The 22,308-nt window shown below is 49.0% G+C and overlaps 1 non-coding gene across 1 annotated transcript; it reads left to right on the forward strand.

Annotated features, from left to right (window-relative positions):
• The first annotated feature begins 21,415 nt into the window (after window positions 1-21,415).
• LOC115867331 (small nucleolar RNA SNORA49) lies at window positions 21,416-21,543 on the forward strand. The gene has a single exon (XR_004045065.1). It is a non-coding gene; the product is annotated as a small nucleolar RNA SNORA49 (small nucleolar RNA).
• Window positions 21,544-22,308: the final 765 nt, after the last annotated feature.

A 22,308-nucleotide genomic window follows, 5' to 3' on the forward strand; every position in this document is an offset into this window, starting at 1 on the left:
TGGTCTCCCCAGAGGAACATGGTCTCCGCTCAAGGCTCCCATCTTCGGGAGGACCCGCCACTCTGACCACATCCCTCCCCTGCTTCCGAACCATCCGTGGCTCCCAGCGCTGCCTGCTCAACCCACCTTCCCTGCCAAACCTCCTTCCATTCATCCCCACAGGCCCTGGGCCTCAGGCCCCCTGACCACACCCTGGTCCCTAATCTACCACATTCTTCAGTTCAAGTGTCACCTCTTCCAGGAGGCCTTCTCTGATTCCCTTTGGTGCTTGTCCCTCCTCCATTCCCAGAAAACCCAGCAGATGTCCCTCCTACAGAGCTTGTCTCAGTCTCACCACTAGATTGTGACCTATTGGAGGTGGCAGGAGGTTTTATTCTTCTCTCCCTCATGCCTGGCACACAGCCCGGCACACAGTGGCTCTCAAACTGGGCTGGACAAATGAATGAATGAGTGAATGAATGAATGAATGGATGGATGAACATTACTAGCCTCCATTTATTCAGGACCTGCTGTGTCCCAGGCACCGTGTTGACATATTACAAACATCGTTTCATTTAATCCTCCCTACAACTCCTTTGTAGAGTGTACTGATATATGCCCATAGTACAGACGGGGAAACTGAGGATCGGGGGGTTGGGTCACTCACCAAGGTCACACAGCGAGTAAGCTAAGGCAGTAGAACCTCCCTGCTCAGCTCCATCCGACGCCTCTCGCTCTCCTCCTAAGCTGAGTACACAGCTCACGGTCGTGTCCGGGGCTTCCCTGCTGATCCCTTCACTCACTGAGGACCCACGATGGCTGCTTTGGCTGAAAGTCATGATCACAGACATCCAGCCTCGGTTCTAGAGCAACAAAGAAGGACCCACCAAGAGTGTGTCTGCAAGAGTGTGTCAGAGAGTCTCTGCATCCACAGGAAACCCTCCCAGTCCCACCCACAGCTCCTCAACTGTCCCCAGCAACAGCGGAAACCCCTCCCAAGCCCACACAGACTCTGGGAGTTCCCTCTCCTCAGTCCTGGGGTGACCTATGGATCACGGGAACACAGGCTGTAAAATCAAGATCTTGTGTGTGTCTGCACTGAGCAGGGGCCACAGAGCCATTCAAATCCCAGAGATTCTGCAGAGGGGAGGAAATATCTCAGAGAAGAAGCAAAGAGAGCAAAGAGGAAACAGAGATGTGTCAGGGAGATTAATCCAGCGCTCAGACATGAAAGAAACATGTTCAGTTATATTCTGTTGCATTTCATTGAAATGTACATGTACTTAGCAGCCTGCAAGCCTCAGATTATCCAGAGAGAAAGCACAAGAAAGACAAGAGAATAAAAACACACACAGAAAATGATCCTGAAATTGGAGAACCACTAAGAGAAAAAAAAAAGCCAGACTTGAGACGAAAACTGCTGCTTGGAACCGAGGCCTCTCAGCAGGTCCCTGTGGCCGTGCAGTCCAGCACCAACCCAGATGCCCTGCTCACCGGCACCAGGGAACGTCCCAGGCAGGAGTCAGGAGGCTCCACCTGCCGTGTGAGAAGCCTGAAGCCTTCAGAGGCCGTCAGAGGGGCGGAAGGATGGAGAAAAGAGCAAGAAGAGATCACACTGGACCCAGCCCAGGACAAAAGGAAACCCCAGTGACCCCTGCTGGGAACTGTGCCCTCCTCCACAGGCCTGCTGATGAACCTGGGCCAAGGTGCCTCATGAATCAGACACCTCCTCCCTTCCAGCACCTTCTCTCCCTCAGAGAGGGTCTTGGAGAGAAGGGGCTTCCTGCAGCCTCCAGCTTCCTGGCCACTGATTCCATCCCATCATTTGGAAAACCATAGGACATTGCACCAGGCTGAGAAGCTGGGAAAAGACCCCCCCGCTCAGTGCGTGCATGTGTGCATGTATGTGGTGTGTGTGTGTGTGTGCGTGTGTGTGTCCACTCACAGGCTGCCAGACCAGGCTCTCCCTGACCAACACCAAAGTCTCCAGCCCCAGCTGGGCCCGCGGCTCTGCCAGCCCAAGAGTCCCTCAGGAAACTTCTAGGACCGGGGCCTAAAAAGCGTGTCTGAGCTGTCTCCTGCTGTGCAGTATTACTGAGGTACTGCTCTCTCTCTCTCTCTCTCTCACACACACATACACACACACACACACACACACACACACACACACACGCAACACAGTCCATAGTCCAGGCCACAGGCCAGATTTCACCTTCTCTGCAGGAGTCCCTCCCTGGCCCAGCCCAGGTTCAAATTTCTGCAGCTCCTTACTGTGTAGCCTTGGCAAATTGCTCAACCTCTCTGACACCAGTGTCCGCTTTCGTGACATGGGAATAACAGTCTGCCTCAGAATGGAATGAGATGGTGCAGGCAGTGCCTAGCATGGAGGAAGCACTCAGTGAATGTGTGTTGTTGCTAAGATTCTGCACTGTTTCTTCATCCTTCAAAACTCAGCTCAGACATGCCCTCTGGCAGGGCTGCTACCTGCCTGCACAACTCTAGGGGGTGCCATTCACCACATTTGTGGTACATGTGTGAGTTGTACAGTGCACAGCCTGCACAACAGTACACTGTGACCCTGGGTTCTGGGAAGATTTTCCTGACAGGTCCAACTTGGTCAGAGGCCCCTTCCTCCTCTGTTGTCCCCACCCCACCAGAGTGAGCTTCATGAGGAAAGGGACCTGGTCCTGCCCACCCTTGTGTCCCTAGGATCAGCTCAGGACCTGATCTGAAGTAGGGCAAACACCAGCAGCCGTTCTTACAACTAGTAAATGGCTGAACAGGGGTTGACACCTAAGTTTAGGCTCCAAAGCTCTTAAGTGCAGTCCAGAGAGGTCAAGTGACTAAAGTACACCCTACTCTGTATTGACAATGCAAAGCCAGACACCATTAGGTGGACAATTAGACTTGCTCTAATTGTGACTTGCTCTGGCCAATGAGATGTGAGAGGCTACGGCGTCTGTCACTCCCAGGAGGGAGCTTTAATTGCCAGCGCCCAGTTTGCACAGTGATCTCAGAAAGCCCACGTGGAGGTAAAGCCGCGTTAGCCCAGAGCGGCTGTGGGGAGCAGAGCCGGCCACCTGCCCTGGGCAGATCAGCACAGAGAGGGGGGCCTCCTCTCAAGTTGGGGATGTTACAGTCACTGGTTACCACAGCATAGCCCGGGCCCCCCAGAGTGATGCCACCGCTGGAACCAGGTCACCTGAGAAGTCTGCCCCCAGCCTCCAGGCCCCCATGGATGCTGGTCTCTGTGGGACGGGTCACTCCACGCCACCCTAGTCACATGTCTGGAGGGTCCTGCCAGTATCTGGGAGGCCAGCTCCCCAGGGTCTGACTTACCCAGACCTGGGCCAGACACACACATTCCATAATGATGTGCACATCACCCGAGAGCATCTGGGCTCCTTGCTCCTCTCTGTTAACTCGTCCCTTCAACAAAGAAGCACCTGGACACTGAGTCTGTGCCAGGCATGCGCTGGGCGCTGTGAATATCCAGGGAGCAGGACCGATGCAGCCCCTGCCCTCCTGGAGCTCACAGACTAGTGCAGGTGACAGTCGGTACCAGTGAACACCCAAGAAAAGAAATACAGAGTGCTGAGTGGGGCAAGGGGAACAATCAGGGGTGGGGAGAGGGCATGGGGGAGGGGAAGCAAGTCTGCAGCTGGGGTGGGCCAATCATAGTTAAGCTGAGACCCAAGGGTGAGAGGGACCAGCCAAGTGAAGGGAGGACAGGAAAAGGCATTCCAGGTGGAAGGAACTGCATGTGCAAAGGTCCTGTGGTAGGAAAGGCCTTGGGGAGAAACAGCAGAGCAGGAAGAGGGGAGGGAGATGAGGGGTGCACAGGGCCGGACCACATAGGCCTGCTGGCCGCAGGGAGGAGTCTGCACTTGATCCTGGGGTCAACGAGAAGCCACTGAAGGGGCCAGGAGGGGAGGGTCATGACTAATTCACATTCAGAACATTATCTGGGCCCAGGGCTTAGCACAGGGCCTGGCACACATTAGTGCTCAATGAATGCTGGCTTACAATGGTGACACATGAGGGAAGAAAGGAGACACTCTTTAGGGCACTACCGACTCTCCCTGGTAAGTGTGCATGCTCCCTACGCCCAGCGAGGGGGAGCAGCTGCTGCTTGTGGAGCAGCTGCCGCTGCCTGGAACCCAGGCTTACCACATGTCAGCTCACATGTCAGCTCATGTGTCTTCAGTGAGGACCCCACAAGGGGGGGGTGCACAGACGTCCCCAGAGAGTTACTGATGTTGTTTTTACAACAAAATAGGTCCAAAATGAAAACACCCTAACCCTAATTTGAAGACACGTGAAACAGGATTCTCATTAGAAAGGGTGTCAAGAAATATTTCAATGTGGAAATCAATGGACTCTCGAGAAAAGAAATACCAGCTGAATAATGAAGAAGGGCAAGTCAATAGAACTGAGAAAATATGGAGGAGAAAAGCCACAACTCTTTCCCTGATTATAGGGTCGGAAACACTGAATTGATAAAACAATGGCATTGAATTATGAGGAAACGTGCAACTTCTTAACAGAGGGGGCAGAAACCAGCTAATGTGATAATGAACCACTGAGGGAGCATCAGAGCCTATGGCCAGGTCTGAGCATTTTCTAGGCACATGAGTGATTCCCGAAGCCCAACCTGAATCCCAAAGTGAGGCCTGGGGCTGGACCTCGACCTGGTCCCATCCTCTCTGAGCTGCGTCTCCCCAATACCTTCTCTGGACCACAGGTTGTTCTGTCCTGCCCACCTCTCCACCCTCAGTGTGCAGTCTACCTCTTCCAGGAAGCCTCCCCTGATTACTCCAGACCCCAGTCACCCCAACTCTAGCCTCAGCCCATCTTCCCCCTAAACATCAGGTGGTCACAGCAGAATGTGAGATTAACAGATTACAGAACACAAAGGCAGATGGTAGATTCAAGTTCTCTCTCCTGTAGAAGGTAACCACATCTGGCAGTCCAACAGCACTTTTCAGTTGGCAGAGCCCATCCATGCCCTTCGACTTAGTGGACCCTCAGAATCCCAAATTGGAAGGACTTCCCCGGTGGTGCAGTGGTTGAGAATCTGCCTGCCAATGCAGGGGACATGGGTTCATGCCCTGGTCCGGGAAGATCTCACATGCCGCGGAGCAACTAAGCCCGTGTACCACAACTACTGAGTCTCTGCTCTATAGCCCGCGAGCCACAACTACTGAGCCCACGTGCCACAACTACTGAAGCCCATGTGCCTAGAGCCCGTGCTCCGCAACAAAGTGTAGCCCCTGCTCACCACAACTAGAGAAAGCCCATGCGCAGCAGTGAAGACCCAACGCAGCCAAAATTTAAAAAAAGATAAATAGGGGGCTTCCCTGGTGGTGCAGTGGTTAAGAATCTGCCTGCCAATGCAGGGGACACGGGTTCAAGCCCTGGTCTGGGAAAATCCCACATGCCGCGGAGCAACTGGGCCCGTGAGCCACAACTACTGAGCCTGCACGTCTGGAGCCTGTGCTCTGCAATAAGAGAGGCCGCGACAGTGAGAGGCCCACGCACCGCGATGAAGAGTGGCCCCCGCTCGCCGCAACTAGAGAGAGCCCTCGCACAGAAACGAAGACCCAACATAGCCAATTAATTAATTAATTGATTTTTTAAAGATAAATAAATTAATTAATTAAAAAATAAAAAAAGAATCCCAAATTGGAGCTAAGAGTGTGAGTCTGGGGCCAGAATCTCTGCCTGCCTCCACCACCTCCTAGCTCCCCTGTGCAAGTTCTTTCCCCCATTTGACCTTCAGTTTCCTCACCTGTAAACTGGGGCTAACAATGCTATCTCTTTGTAGGATTGTTACAAGGTCTATACATGTAAAGCATGTAGGACAGTGCCTGGCCTGTAAAATCTGTCCATCATGTCTGAGATCTTTATCATCCTCCCCATTTTACAGATGAGCAAATTGAGGCTCAGAGAGGCTAAGGCACTTGTCCAGGACCACACAGATGATGGCTGTCAGAGCCAACACTAACTCAGATCCATAGTGTCTGGACCCGCATCCCACCTACCATGTGTCAAGGGCTGTGCCCTTTACGCCTCATCTCGACCCACAGTTGTCCTCGGAGGGAAGTCTCCTCATCTCCCATTTCACAGGTGAGGGAACAGAGGTCTGGGATGCGCATGGAACTGGCCCAAGGTCCCACAGCCAGTAGGGGAAGAATTCCCCAGAATTCAGATCCAGGGTTCCCTGTTCCCAAACCTGCAGGGAAGGCGGTTTCCTCCTCCCTTCCTTGTTCCCAGGCTGCAGGGCAACCGACAGGCCCCAGCTGAGGGGAGAGGGCTGCAGGGACAAGGGACCAGCTGGGGCCTGTAGGGAGGGCAGGCTGGGCAGCCACCCCTGGAGCTCCAGAGATCGCCCGAGTTCCGAACTTTGTCTGCCGGAAACTCTGCAGACTTCAATCCTTTGCAAAGCCAGAGGGCTTAAGGCAGAGACAGTTCTCCGAGAGCCCCGAAGGGGAGGCAGCAGGTGAAGCTCATTTCTTGGGGTTTATGCTTCCTGTTCCTCTTCTGCAGAGTTGCTCTAAGGGGCCAGCGATAAACCCTGTGAAGATGGATTTGTCATAAACTCATTATCTTTCCCTCCCCGGGGTCGGAGGTCACGTCAATAACTTCCTGCCCACTCTCCGGTGCAGATCTGTGGCGAGGCTGCAAGCCTGTTTTAGGAGCTATAAATCCATCCCCCTCCCCCCTGGAAATCAATTGGAAACCTGTTTGCTAAATCAACCCTAAATGTAAACGCACTCAAACTACAGGCCTATTCTGGGCTAGGCTGGGGCTCCGGAAGGACATGCCCAGAAGAGGCGCCACCCTGGAGTCAGACCCAGGTTCTGTCCAGGGTCGGGGGGCACAGTGGGGACCGACCAAGCCAGGCCCCATCAGGGACACAGAGAGCAGACAGCAGTGGGGAAACCTCAGCTGGGTGGGGCTCTGTGCTTAGCTCGCCCCCTCCTCCCACTCAGAGGCCCATTCCCTCCACAAGTCTTTCTGTCAAAGGGGAGAAGATCTGCTCAGAGAGGGCAGGGATCTCACCGGCTTCCCCCGAGAGTCAGGCTAAGGATGGGGAATATGGCCTGGTCCCTCAGGCCCACCTCAGTCCCTGAGACCAGGCTTTCTGGCTGCCTTGAACATGGAGTCCCAAACCCAGGCTTTTCCTTAGAGTACGCTGGCTCTGAATTAAACCAAGAGGTTCATCCCCATAAGCTGCTCTGGCTGTTTTCAGAGAAGAGAAAACCTTCACATGCAGGCAGAGAACTGACCGTCCTCTCTTCACAGAAATGGGGGCACTATTCCTGTGAGTACTGCTAGGGTTCTAGTCTCCTCTTGGGTTCTAGAACAGAAGGGAACAGGCCACGCTTGTTTGCTGAGTGAATTGACTGATTGATTTGGGTGGGTCAGGTCCAGATAGATGGAATTTGGGGATAATCTTTGACCAGATTTCTGCAACAGCAATATTCTCCGTCACCCATGGGGACAATTTTAAAGCAAGATTGCAAATTCTTTGATGTCTCCTCTCACAACCCTTTGATCAACAAAGAATGGTGGAAGCCATATGACGTCCAGGGCTAGATCCCAAAAGCTCCCATGTGAGAAGCCCAACCACCCACGAGGCTGCCATGATGTGAGGAAGCCCAAGCCACAGGGGAAGGCTTTGGTCAACATTCTCAGCTGAGCCCAGCCTTCAAAGCCATCCGGACTCAACCATCAGACACGTGAGTGAATGATTCTCTGGTTGCTCTCAACACCCAGCTGTTCAGGTCACTCCCAGCCATCTGAATCTTTCCTGCTGAGGCCCAGACATTGTGGAATGGGGATCAGACCGCCCCCACTGCACCTCGTCCGAATTCTTGACTCACAGACTCTGGTTGTTATTTCACATGACTAAATTCGGGTGGGAGCGGGGTGGAAATTATTATATAACAATGGATAATCAGACTACCAACCTAGGGACAAAACAATGTTCAAAGTGGTTTGACTCTGAGGCTCTACCTTAAAGTTCTCAGGAAGTTAGTGTTTTTATCCTGAGAAAGACCACCAATGCTGAGTGTGTTGGGTAGCCTTTGCTGTGTAACAAGGCACCCCAAACCTCAGAAACGAAACAGCAGCAAGATATTGTTTCTTACAAACCAGTGGCTGGCTAGGTGATATCTCTGCTAGTTTCACCTGGACTTACCCCTGTGCTGCATTCCATCTGGCCTGGAAAGTCCAATCTGGCCTCCTTCACTCCCCTAGTAGTTTGATGTTGGCCAGAGGGCCTCAGCTCTCCACATGCCCACTCATCCTCCAGCAGACCAGGCCGGCTTCCTTACCTGGCGGTCTCAGAGCAACATTCTAAGAGGGTAAAAACAGAGGCAGCTACGCCCTGAGGCCTACTCTCAGAAAGAGTATAATATCTCTTCTGCTGAGTTCTAGGGTAAAAGCCAGCCACAGGCCTGTGTAGATGCAAGGGGTGGGAAAGGAGACTCCATCTCTTGATAGAACAAATGGCAAAGTCATGCTGCAAAAGTACACGCATAGTATCTGTGGAACCTAGAAAAATGGTACAGATGAACCGGTTTGCAGGGCAGAAATAGAGACACAGATGTAGAGAGCAAACATATGGACACCAACGGGGGAAAGTGGTGGGGAGGGGGGGTGGTGTGATGAATTGGGAGATTGGGATTGACGTGTATACACTAATATGTATAAAATGGATGACTAATAAGAACCTGCTGTATTAAAAAATAAAATTCAAAAAAAAAAAAAAGAAAGAAAAAGCTATTGAAAACAGAAAAAAAAAGTGCATGCACAGGGAGATGGAGGAACTGTGGCCCTATTGTACGACCTATCCCACTGGGGAAGCTCTAGGTGAGTCAGTGGGAGAAGACTGTGTGTTCTGTGTGAAGAGAGAGGCTCAAGGGTAAACCTAAGGCTCCCAGGGGGCTTAGGACAAGGCAAGTCCAGCTCACCACTGCATCCCCAAGAGGAAAGAGGTACATGTTCTTTCTGCATGGCCCACGTGTCGTCTGGCCAGTCCTGCCCGCAGTGTCAGGGAGCCAGACACTCCCCTCCCCGGTGTTATGTCTACATTTGCTTTCTATTCCCGGCCCCACAGTCTCCTGCCATGGGGGGCGGTTTTGAACACACACAGAGGCAGCCCTGCTGAGCACCTGGGGAGATGTGGGTGGCAGTGGGGTCTGGAGGGGCTTTGGCTGCCAGGCTGAGGGTGCTGAATGGGTCTCCGTAATACAGCTGAATGGAGATCCATTCCCGGAGGCATCCCAGGAGGAAGGAAGGGGGGGAGATAAAAGCAAAAAGAAAAGCTGGGAGATGGCGGGAGGTTAGGGCAGGTTGAGAAAGGAGATGCCTACGCCCCACTGGAAGCCGCCCGTGGTGGGGGGAGAGAGCCTTCCTCCCAGCCCCCACCCCAGGTGTCTCCCACCAACAGCAGGTGGAATAGGGATCCAAACCAGTCTTGCCTAAATCCTGAAGATCTGTGCGCCTGGGGACCAGGATCGGCCTCGCTCGGATCAGATACAAAATTCAGACTAAATCATAGTGGCCAGGGGAGGGGACAGGCCAAGCAAGACCAAGGGCACCCCTACTATCACCATTTGGAAAGGGATGGGGGGGGCAGATGGCTTGAGGAGGGAGGAGAACTCTCTCAATCCTCAGGAGGAAACAGAAGAGGAAACTGTGGCTCAGAGAAGAGGAACTTCCCAAGGTCATCCAGTGATAAAGCAGCCGAGCTGGGACCTGAACTCCAGAGCCTCTGCTCCAACCACTGGGCAGCAGAGCCTCAGGCTGCAGACTTAAGAGACCCCACAAAGGCTGGAGGGACTGCGGAGCCCCAGGGACAAGACGAAAAGGTCCTGAGTCCCGGGACACCAGGGAAGGCAGGTGCTCTGCCCTTGGTGCCCTCAGCCCCTCTCGGAGGGCTCGGCTGCGTAAGCGCATCCAGGGTGTGGTGGCTGAAATGGGGGCGCATCTCGAAGCTTCCAGTTCTCACAACCAAAGCCGATGCCAGTAAATTACTCCAAATAATGGGGCTGTTTGCTCAGGAAATCGAGAAGGCAGTACACAGTTGCCAAAGTAAACACAAACGGTGAACACGCCAGGCTTCTCAACACCGCCAGGCCGCTCCGCAGCAGCCTGCCCGCCGCCGGCTGAGACAACGCCACCAGGTTGTTTGTCTGTTGAGCTGAGCAACTGAGGGTCAGGGAATCAAAGAAAATCCAGAAGGGATAGGGTAGGGATCGGATGCCTTGAGAACCACTGAATATAAAACCCTTGGTTTACAGATAGGGAAACTGAGGCCTAGAGAGGAGGAGAGACCTGCCCAAGGACAGCAGACTAGAAGGCCGAGGTAGGTCAGGAATGTTCCCAGCACACTTGGCTAAGTGCAGGGTCAAGGTCATGGGGATAGGATGGAATCTGACAGATGATGAATAAGGAAACTGAGGCTCAGAGAGGGTAGGTACTTGCCCAAGGACTCACAGTTAGTGGTGGAACTAGGAGTTGGACTCCAGTCTGTCTGGCATCTTTTAATTGTGCTCTGCTGCCTGCATCTCTTCAGCCTCTGGATCAGGACTTAAAGGGGAGGGGTTGGGAGAGGTCAGGAAGAGATTTCCAGAGGCAACGGATGGCATTCCAAGCTGAGGGAAAAGCACAAGCAAAGGCACGGATGTGAGACCCTGTTTGGTGTACGTACCAGTTAGTCCTCTGGGTGGCCAGTAAAAGTCCCACTCACCCTGCCTTGAACAGTTAAGGGACTCTACAAGCTCACATAACCCAAGACGGTCAGAGGTAAGACTGAATATCTCCCATTTGTCCAACCAGATCCACGCCACCCTGCTCCGTACCCCAGAAGGATGACCTGTATGGACTGCTGTTCCTCTGACTTGTCAACCAGTGGGGAGCACCAAAGGAAGGCTGGAGGCAGGGAGACCAAGATATTCATTGCTTCTCTCCCCACATAGGGCCACCAGGGGCAGTGAACACACACAGCGTCTATGGGCAGCCCTCCCCAAACAGCCCTCTGCCTCCAGGTTCTGATAACTGCTCACTCCCCACTCACCCTTTTCAGGCCCAAGGGTAATAATGGCCCCTCTGTTACTCACCCTGGCATATGCTGAACTATCTCTTGTGGTGTCCCTCCACACTGCCTTCACTCTTGTAAATTGTCCACTTATTAAACTTCCCTCAAATTGCTCAATTTTGTTTCCTACTGAGGCCCAGACTTACAACATTGACTTCAGGTATGGCTTGACCCAGCAGCTCAAATGATGTCAACAGAGACCCAGGCTCCATCCATCTCCCTACTCTGCCTTTTATGATACCAATTTCATCCTCAGGCTACCCATGGTAGCCCCCTTCCCCCTTACCTTCCTACCCCATCCCCGCCCCTCACACTCTCATCTCCAGTGACCCACATTCTCCAAGTCTCACCTCCCCACATCACACCATTCAGGGGGAAGAGAGAGTCCCTTTGGGTAGCTGAACGGAAAAACCTATTTGTTTCCCTGAAACTGGAACAAACTTCTCTACATCTCATTGGTTCTGATTTGATTATGTTCCCAGGCAAGCCAGCAACTGTGGCCAATGGCTAACTGCCTCAAGCCAATCAGGGCCCACCCTGAAGCTGAGCAGGCCAATCCCACCGAAACCACATGATTGAGGATAGATAAGGTGTCAGATCCATAGAGGGGGATCCAGGAGAGCCTGGAGATACTGGGGTGGGGGAAAGGCAGTGAGGAGGCAGTGGTCTAGGTGAGCGCTGACAGGGTCTGGCCTGCCACAGGGCTGGCAGCAGCGAGAAGCAAAAGGGCTCAGGGAGAGATGTGTAGACATCCATTCCTGCATCTCAAGGGGCCAGATGCAGAACTGAATTCCAGAGGAGACATCTGGCCCATGTGGCTCAGGACCTGCCTCCCAGGCCTTCCCAGACCGTGTTGATGGACAAACAGCCGCTGTAGGAAGTATGAACACAGAGCCAGGGCCCAGCAGCCACCCACACCTGCAAGTCATGGGGACCAGGCCACAGATGGAGCAAAATTAAGCACCAGATGGACCTCAGACAGGGAAGGATCCTCTAGTGGGGAAAGACTGACAGCCACACAGGACAGGGGAAAGGTCTAGACTCCGGAATCTCACGGACCTTGGCCCTGCCCCTCATTTGCTGTGTAACTTTAGTCAAGTTACTGATCTCTCTGGGTCTTGGGTTTCTTATCTGTACAAAGATGGCTTAGACTTGATTAGAGGGACCAGCTGCCCAAGTCAGACTCTGGAAGCAATGCAGGCTGTAGCTTGAAGATCAGTCCCTGAGTCAGGAAAGGAGAAGTTCCTCTCAGTAGGCCACCACCCCACCACCCCCTGATCTACCAGAGAGGAAGCGCAGCACCTAATTGGACTGTTGAGATGCTGGAGACATCATGGGCCTCGTTAGGTCTCTTGTTGAGCCTTATGTGTTAATTGACCAGAAAATCTGTCAGAAGTATCTGGGGACCCAAAGAGAGCAGGTGGTACTAGAGGCAGCATGACAGGGTGTCTCAGCAGCCCTACCCTGGGGACTTGCAAACCCAAGGACGCTTGTTAACTCAGGTCTGGCTGCTGATTGGAGCCCCTGGCGACGGGGAGGTAGTCCCCGCCTGCAGGTGCTCCTTGGGGATGCACATGCCTGCCTCCCTGGCTAGCTACCTGGCTGCCCTCCATCTGAGAAACAGCTTCTGGCCCGCTAGGGGGCGCTGTGGAGACTAAACTCCCGATGCAGGACCTCCAGGGAAGACTGCACCCTGATATTCCCATCGTGGGTTCAGTCCACTCAGGGGCTGACCCCAGCGTCGGAAAGACACGGCAAGACTGGCTAATTAAATGGAAATGGAATATTCAAGAGGGAGCCAGTCTGGCCCCACAGGTGTGTCCCCTAAGCTGAATAGGGTATAACCACACCTTTAGGGGCCATTGTACTTCTCAGTCGCCCACACGAGCAGCTTTTGGCTACTTGAAGATACCAATTTTGGTTCCAGGAAGTCCCTTGGGGGGTTTGGGCTTGGTTTACTGACAGCTCAGCCAGCTGTCCAGCCCTAGCAACTCTGGAAGCCCTTTTCTCAGACAACACTCCTAAGGACACGACATTATATTTTATATAGACATTATAGACATTATATTTGATATATACATTATATGTTCACCAACTCTTGGGCTGTGGCTAATGGCCTAGGTATCTGGTCCAGCACACAGGTGATGCTTGGCTGATATATTAAAGACACCCTTCTGTGGAGCCGTGAACTCTGCAAAGTCATTGCCACAGCCCAATGAGACCTTTATAAACCCGTGTGGATGCCACGCTCACATGACAGTCGATGGAACAATGAGGCCAATCAGACCTGACAGCCCAGGCAGCCAGCATCACTGCTGGGATCCTTCACTGGACTGGGCACAGCAGCCCTGCCACCATAACCTAATGGCTCCAAACATGGGTCTCCATCTGCATGACAAGGAGGGACCGTGGTACCTGTCAGCAGTCACCACTCTAGCTGCTCACTCTTTGCAGGAAGGGGACCGGCTTGTTTAGTGCCTATTACAGTGTTTGCTTCATGCTCGAAAAGTGCTGGAGCCTTAGCCCTGGGTTTCTCCGCTTCACCACAACCCACTACACTGTAACATCCACGTGGGTCCACCACTCTGCCCTGTGGGACTTGGGGCAGGGGAATCAATGCAACTTTGCTAATGGTCCTACTGTTTGCTCTGTGGAGTAAAAGACGGTCTTGCTCTGGTCTAAGTCGCAAGTCTACTTCTGGCACCTGTGGAGTGGTGGCAGGGTTACTCCTTCCCATCCTCTGTGAGGTTGGGAATCTTCCCTGACAGGCCCCCAGGGCTGGGGAACAGACAGGGGAGCTCTCAAAACAGAAGTAGAGCTGCAGGAATTGCAGTCTTGGTACCTCCAAGGATTCTTTCTCCACCATCTTGCAACTCTCTTGTCTCTGCTTCATTCAGCAAAGTGGTCTCACCTGCTCTCATCAGACCCATGAGGACAAGAAATGTGGCCCCAAGCAGCTGTTTTCAGTTCCAGGATCCCCAAAACAAGAGTTTCTCCTACTAGCTCCAGCAGAAAGTCTCAGGGAAGGCTCTGATTGGCCCATCTCTGAGCCATCAATGGGGTCCAGAGCACAATACTCTGATTGGCCAAGCCTGGGTCACACGTCCAACACTGGGCCAGATGAAGTACAGTTAAGGAATTAAGGATTCTCAGAATCACACGGGTTGATGGAAGTTCTCACAGAGTGAAAGAGGTGCTATTGCTGGAAAGGGGTCGGGGGGGCTGTAAAAAGTTAAACATTCTACTCACCCCTCACGCACTTGCACTCTCAGTCTGTTCCATCTGGTTAATTCCTCCTCAGCCTTTAAGACTCAGCCCTGCCTTCCCCTCTGCCAGGAACCTCCCTGGCTAACTTCAGACTCTCTCAGAAGCCCCTCTTCTGTGTCCCTGCAGCTATCAGAGCCCCGCCAGCTGGTACAAATGCATCTCCCCCACTGGCCAAGACTCCTGGAGGGCAGGGCCCTGCATAGCCATCCTGGCTTGGCAGAGGTTTCAGAGGCAGCTGTGGGTGGAACAATTTGTTGAACTCCTCCTGACCTTCCCTAGGACTCACTAGTAGAGTAGACTGAAATCCTTCAAATAACTGCTCAGACTGGGTCAGTCAATCCAAAGCCCAGTCAGTACCAGGAAGGAGAGGGAGGCAGAGCGCATAGGGCTGGCCCTGCAGGTGCCCCACAGGGCGGTTCTGATCACTCTGCCCAAATGGCTACATGGCCAAGAGTTCTGTGTCATCAGGAGCTGGCCAAGAACTTGGCTGCATACAGCAAGCCAGTGGGCAAAGGAAAGATCCCTCCTCTCTTGCCTAGTGCTGGCTGCTTTTTCACAAACAGCCCCACCCAGGACCTGCAGCGCACATCTTCCTCAGCCTCCTGGGAACTCAGACAAGAGCTAGCCAGGCAAACCCTTCAACCCAGCAATCCACATCTAGGTATCAATACCAGAGACAAACTTCCACATGCACACAGTAAGGCATGAACAAGGAGGATCGTTGCAGTCATTTTTATAGAAAGAAAAATAGACACAACCTAAATCTCCTTAGGGGAATGATTTAGGAAGGAAGACAGGGAGGGAGGACATCCAGGCAATCGAACATGACCCACGCCTTGTGCAAAAGGAGGCAGCTCAGTATGTACCGACATGGAAAAAGGTCATTTATTGTAAATGCCGAAAAGCCAGATAACAAAGCTATACATATAGTATGGTACCTCTAATGCTTTTAAAAACACTCAGAGCAAACGGGCATAGCTCAGCGTACATTTTTATGTACAGAGATGCATATTCAAAGGGTCTGTAAGAATTACATACCACGCTGATAACAGTGTCTGTGGGGAAGAGATTGAAAAAACTGGAGGTGATTATGGAGGAGGATAGGACAGAGGCACTTTTCCTTTATCTGAGGGCTTGAATACGAAACAATGAGAATGTCTGTGCACAGCACTTGTGTAATTAAAAATAATTTTAAGTGAATGGGGAAAATGGCAGGATAAGCTTATTGCAACATTGTTATAATAGCAGATATAAAACAACCTAAATACTCATTTATAGGGAACTAACTGAATAAATGCTGGTGCCTATGGCAACAGAACACCAGGCAGCTGGGAAAGAATGGAGCAGGTCCACGTGGGGAGATGTTCGCAAATGGAAAAGCAACTTGAAAACAGTGTGTATTGTGATGATCCCATCTTTGTTAAAGAAAGAAGACTTAGAATATACATAAAAATGTATGCCGTATTATAAAGAGTGGAGCTTTGGAATTGTACAGACCTGGGTTGAAATCTCTGCAGAGTTACTAACAGAGTGGCTTGGGTGGGTCACTCCACATCTCTGAACCTCAGCTTACCCAGCTTGTTCATGGAGGATTGATTGAGAAAATGTATCCAAAACGTTTGTCACAGCAAAGACAAGACAGCAAATTTATGATTTTGTTGTTGTTGTTGTCATTTGCAGTGTTTCATCTAGAAAGTGGATTTGGGGCGGAGGGAATATGGTGTTTTATTCCTTTAAAAAGAATTTTATTGAGGTATAATTGAAATGCAATAAACCGAACGTATTTAAAGTGTAAAACTGGCATGAAACTATCACCGTAATCAAGATAATGAACATATCCATCACCTCCAATAGTTTCTTCATGCCCCTTTGTAATCCACCCTTCGTGGTCCCCAGCCCCAAGCAAGCGCTGGTTTGCTTTCTGACCCTATAGATTCGTTTTCATTTCCTAGAATTTAATGTAAATGAATTCACACCATATATGTGCTTTTTTATCTCCTCCTCCCACTTAGCATAATTATGTGGTGATTTAGCCATGTTGATAAATGTATCAAGAGTTCATTGCTTTTTACTGCTGAGTAGTATTACATGGTCAGATTTCTACAAATCTTTTGTTAGATCAGCCCTAAGTATTTCATATTTTTATGCCATTGTAAATAGGAGATATGAATTTAAGTTTCTGATTGTTCATTGCTATCAAAATGATATTTTTTAATTTGTTAATGTGGTGAATTACATTTATATACATGTAACCCTATGTCTACTACATATATGATTATTATTATTATTACTATATATATTATAGTAGACATAGGGTTGTTCAAGTTATCTATTTCTTCTTGACAGAGTTTTGGTAGTCTGTGTCGTTAAAGGAATTGGCTCATTCCATCTAACAAATTTATTTGCATAGTTATTCACAGTATTTCCTTATTACACTTATAATGTCTATAGGCTCAATACTGCTGATATTGATGATTTGCATTCTCTCTCTCCCTCTCTGGCCTAACTAGAAATTTACCAAGTTTATTTATCTTTTCCAAGAACTAGCTTTTGGTTTCATTCATCCTCTCAATTACCTGTTTTCTATTTCATTGATTTATCCTTCAATTTTTATTATTTTCTTCCTTCTGCTTGCCTTAGATTTAATTTATTCTTCTTTCTCTAATTTCTTAAGGTTATTTTTAAAACATTCTTCTTTTCTAATATATGTATTCAGTGCTATAAATTTCCCTCCTAAGCATTGCTTTAGCTGCATCCCACCAATTTTGATATGATGTATTTTCATTCTCATTTAGTTCAAAATAAATTTTAATTTTCCATAAGACTTCTGCTCCTTCAATCCATGGGTTATTTAGAAGTATGTTGCTTAATTTCCAAATATTTGGAGATTTTCTAAAAATCTTTATTGATTTCTACTTTAATTCCATTTTAGCCAGAGAACATACTTTGTATAATTTATATTCTTTTGAATTAGTTAAGGTTTGTTTTTGGCCCCAGACACAGTCTATCTTGGTGAATGTTGCACCATACTTGAGAAGAATGTGTTTTCTGCTCTTGTTGGGTAGAATAGTCTATAAATGTCAACTCATTAAGTTAGTCAATAGCATTGTTCCAATCTTCTATATGTTTACTGGTCTGTGTCAATTGCGGATCAGTTTCACTGGACTTTTTCTCCTCCTTATGAGACCTATTTTCCTGCTTGCTTACAAGCCATGTAATTTTTGATTGGGTGCCAGACATTGTGAGTTTTGTCTTCTTGGGTGTTGGACATTTTTGTATTCTTATACATAATTTTGTGCTTTGTTCTGGGATGCAAAGTTACTTTGAAACAGTTTGATCCTTTCAGTCGTTGCTTAACCTTTGTTAGACAGTCCCAGAGGAGTGTTCAATCCAGGGATAGCTATTCCCCATTCTACTTAGTGTCATGTCAGTCATAAGGTTTCCCAGTTTGGCTGGTGGGAGCAGATGCTACTCCTAGCCCTGTGTAAGTATGTGGCACTGTTATCTGGGTGATCTTTTCCCCCAAGCCACAGGCAGATTCCTCACATCTTTGTCCTGATTAGAACTTAGTTGAAAACTCAAGAGACCCTTTTGCAGATCTTTAAAGATCTCTGTGTATCAATATCTCTTTCCTTTCCAGTACTCTGTCTTGTGAACGCTCGCCACATTAGTCTCCCCAAACCCTCAGTTCCATCTCCTCACATCAGGGAGTGCACTGTGCTCTGTCTGGGTTCCCCTGCCCTGCACTACATCCAGCTGAAAAGTCTCTCAAGGGAGTAAGCTAGTGCTATCATAGGGCTCACCTTGGTTGTTTCCTGCCTCTCAGCGATTACTATGCTTCCTTTCCTGACATCTAGCATCTTGCAAATGGCTGTTTTATATATTTTGCCCATTCTTTGGTTCTTCTAGGAGGCAGGAAAAAACTCCAATCCCTGTTATTCCATCTCGACCAGAAGCCAAGTCCCTCTCTTTTACTTTCACACTGTGTGAATGTTTACAGTATGCGTGTATTATCCTCTAAATTAAAAAAGAAAGACATACTAATTAATATTAAGATGAGGCGAGGGATTAACCCCAACCCGGCAGCTGCCTGTGATGTGTCCCTTCTGCTGGGCTCTATATCCTTGCATCACCCTGAAGTGGGGATCCTGTGGCCAGCATGCCTGCCATTGCTGGCTCCAGCTTCTAGCAAATGTGCCTGCCCATCTCCACTCTCATCTCAAGAAAATTGCTTTCAATTCTACAAAAGTGATTGTGGGAAAGTGCACATGAAATGAGCCAGGTCCTTAAAGCATGGTGAGACGGGCTAAGATCTTCCCTCCCTGAAAGAGCTGGGATGTGGGTGACAAGTGTTCTCATACTGCTCGCACATGCTCTGTGATTTAACGTAGGTATGAAATTTCTCCAGCTCCCTGTGGCCAGGGCTCCGACCACATGAAATTGTACAGATAAAAACTTAAGCAAAGGGCACTGAGACCTTGGCTCCCTGGCTTTGCCAGAGCCCAGCTAACACATTAAACTGCTGGAGTCAATAATAAGATGCTGCAGGCACTGAAATAAAGGGGAGAAGAGGGAGAAAGATTGGGACCAGTGCAAAATGGATTCTTCTTTGAGAGTCACGTGGTTCTGTTGCTGCTGCTTTTGGCATGAAGGGGCATCAGGTAAGTCCTGCGAGGCTCCATCCAACTGTGGAGAGGGGACTCCAGGCAACTGGCAGCATGGACAGGGCATTGGCTCCACAGAAACGCGGACAGCTGCTCTGTGGGTCTTTGACCTGCAGGGCACAGGTCACTTTTGTAAAGGAGGAAACATCAGTTAGCTCAGCTGTGTGGTGAAAGCTAAGGAGCTCCAGGCCCATGCATTGAGCACCTACTGTGTGCCCGGCCAGTGCAGCCCCCAGGGATGCAGCAGTGACAGGACAGGCAAGTCCTCTGCCCATGAACACCATCAGGATAAACAACAACTACTACTAAAATAATAATAACATCATCGTTCCTTGGTTGCCTACTATGTGCCCAGCTCCACATGCATTTATTTTTTTCATTTAAACCTCAAAACACCCTCTGAAGTAGAATTTTACAGAAAAGAAAGCTGAGGTTCAGAGCAGTTGAGACATACACACTATGACACACTTTGTAAAAGGAGCTTACAGATTTGAAGCCAGATCTCCTCTGGCCCCAGTGCCCGTGCCCGACCAAGCCGGGGGTGGCATCTCTCATTCTGTGGAACTCCTCTGGGGGCCTGGCGTCCTGAGTGCCAGTCCCGGTTAGATGCTGTGTGGCACTGGGTGAGCCTTGAAACCTTGTATGATTGGCTAAGTCACCCCTGCCCTGGGAACACACCGGGTGATTTCTAACAGCTCATCAACTCAAGAGGAGGTTTTCTAGTTACTGTTTTTGACAAGCTTACGTTTCTCTAAACCTGGCCTTTTCCATGGCTGAGATTTCAGCCCCCACATCATGCACCTTTCCTCTGACTCCTGAGCTAATAGGTCTGGCATGGAGACCTGGGGTCTCTTGGGCAGGTCCAAGGAGGACCATAGGTGAGGGAGGGCCTGACAGGGCGCAGCAGTGATGCTAGAGGGGTTCCCCTAGGCTGACACTGACAGGCACTGACCTCTGACCTGAGAGACTAAACTCTGAGCCAGTGAGGTAGGGGTGAGGGAGGAAACTGAGGGAAGCAGCTCCCAGGTTGGGACTTCAGGCCTCAGTGTCCTCATCTGTAAAATGGGGATAATAAATTCAAACTGGGGAGGGGTATGATAATGTGGGAAGAAACACGGAGCACCAGGCAACAAGAGAATAACAACTAATCACATACAAAACAACCCCCATTTCCTCTGTATTATCAGCTGATTTTTCAGCAGAAATTTTACAGTCCAGAAGGTAGAGACAGGATGAAGTGCTGAAAGGAAAAAACTTACAACCTGGAATACTCTACCTGGCGAGGTTATTATTCAGAATTGAAGGAGAAAGTTTCCCAGACAAGCAAAAGGTAAAGGAGTTCATCATTAATAAACCTATGCAAGAAATGTTAAAGGGTCTTCTTTAAGTGGAAGAGAAAAGGCCACAGCTAAGATCCCACATGCTAAGATCTAAGAGCTAAGATCCCACATGCCTCACAGCCAAAAAACCAAACACAAAGCAGAAGCAATATTATAACAAACTCAATAAAGACTTTAAAAATGGTCCATATCAAAAAAAATCTTAAATACTGTGTTGCATATTGAAAGTTGCTAAGAAAGTAGATCTTAAGAGTTCTCATCACAGGAAAAAATTTCTGTAACTATGATGATGACAGAAGTTAACTAGACTTACTGTGGTGATCATTTTGTAATATATACAACTATCAAATCATTATGCTGTACACCTGAAACTAATACAATGTTGTATGTCAATCACACATCAACTTTTTAAAAAGAAACATGTTTTTAGTTTCCAAATATTTGGTGGGTTTTTCAGGGAACTTTCTGATTTTAGTTTCTAATTTAGTTCCATTGTGGTCAGAACATACTTTGCATAACTTAAATCTTTTAAAATTCATTGAGACTATTTTATGGCCCAGAATTAGATATGTTTTGGTAAATATTCAATGTGCCCTTGAAAATAATGCATATTCTGCTGTTGTTGGGTCGAGTGTTTTACAAATATCAGTTAGGTAAAGCTAGTTAATAGCGTCATTCAAGTCTTTTATAGCTTTACAACATTTCTACTTGTTTCATCAATTATTAAGAGAGTGATATCAAAATCTCTGACTATAATTGTGGATTTGCCTATTCCTTCTTGCAGTTCTTTTAGTTTTTGCTTCATGTATTTTGAAACTCTGTTATTAGGGACATAAAAGCTTAGGATTCTTAAGTTTTCTTGGTGAATTGACCACTTTATCATCATGAAATGTCCTTCTTTTCGCCTAGTATAGTCTATGCTCTGATATCTACTTTTTTTAATGTTACTGTGGCCACTGCAGATTTATTTTGATTGGTGTTAGCATGGCATGTATTTTCCCATCCCTTTTACTTTTAAGCTATCAGTTTCTTTATATTTAAAGTGTACTTCTTGACTCCCTCAGCCTTACTCCAGGGACTTTCACTGTAAAGTGCCTGGCATTGCTGGAGGGTACATGAACGAGCACACATCCTTCCCTAGGGAGACTGCTGTCCTGTGGGACCTACACGTGGAGCTGACTGCATAGGTCTGACGGTTTCCTTTTTGTACGTGCTGACTGGCAATACTCAAACAGGGTAGAGACATTAGCGATCAGTAAGCAAGAGATGCTGCACATGCCCGAAAGAGCCAGAATGAAATGCTAAACTCCAGCGTAATTGGAAGACAGGCCACATGTCAAAGGAAACACAAACCGAACAGTTTTGTTATGGAATAATTTCTAACTGATAAGTATCAGAACATGTCAGAGGTTTCCTGTCGTTTTTCAGGAATGCTAACTTGGGGGTATAAATAAATAAATAAATAAATAAAGTGTACTTCTTGGGACGTCCCTGGTGGTCCAGTGATAAAGAATCCGCCTTCCAATGCAGGGAACACAGGTTCAATACCTCGCAGGGAACTAAGATCCCACTTGCCACGGGGAAACTAAGCCCACACGCCACAACTACTGAGCTCGTGTGCCTCAACAAGAGAGCCCGTGTGCCCACAAACTACAGAGCCTAAGTGCTCTGGAGCCCATGCGCCACGATTACAGAGCCCATGTGCCCTAGAGCTCACGTGCAATAACTAGAGAGAGAAAACCCACATGCCACAACTAGAGAGAAGTCCGAGGGCTGCAAAGAAGACCCAATATAGCCAAAAAAATAAAGTAAGTAAATAACTTAAATAAATAAGTGTACTTCTTGTAGGTAGCATACGGTTGAATCACGCTTGTTTATCCAATATGACAATCTCTACCTTTTGATCAAGGTCATTAGACCATTTACATTTAATGTGATTATTGATACA

This window comes from Globicephala melas, chromosome 1 (assembly GCF_963455315.2).
Source record: "Globicephala melas chromosome 1, mGloMel1.2, whole genome shotgun sequence".
In the NCBI taxonomy this organism is placed as follows: domain Eukaryota; kingdom Metazoa; phylum Chordata; class Mammalia; order Artiodactyla; family Delphinidae; genus Globicephala; species Globicephala melas.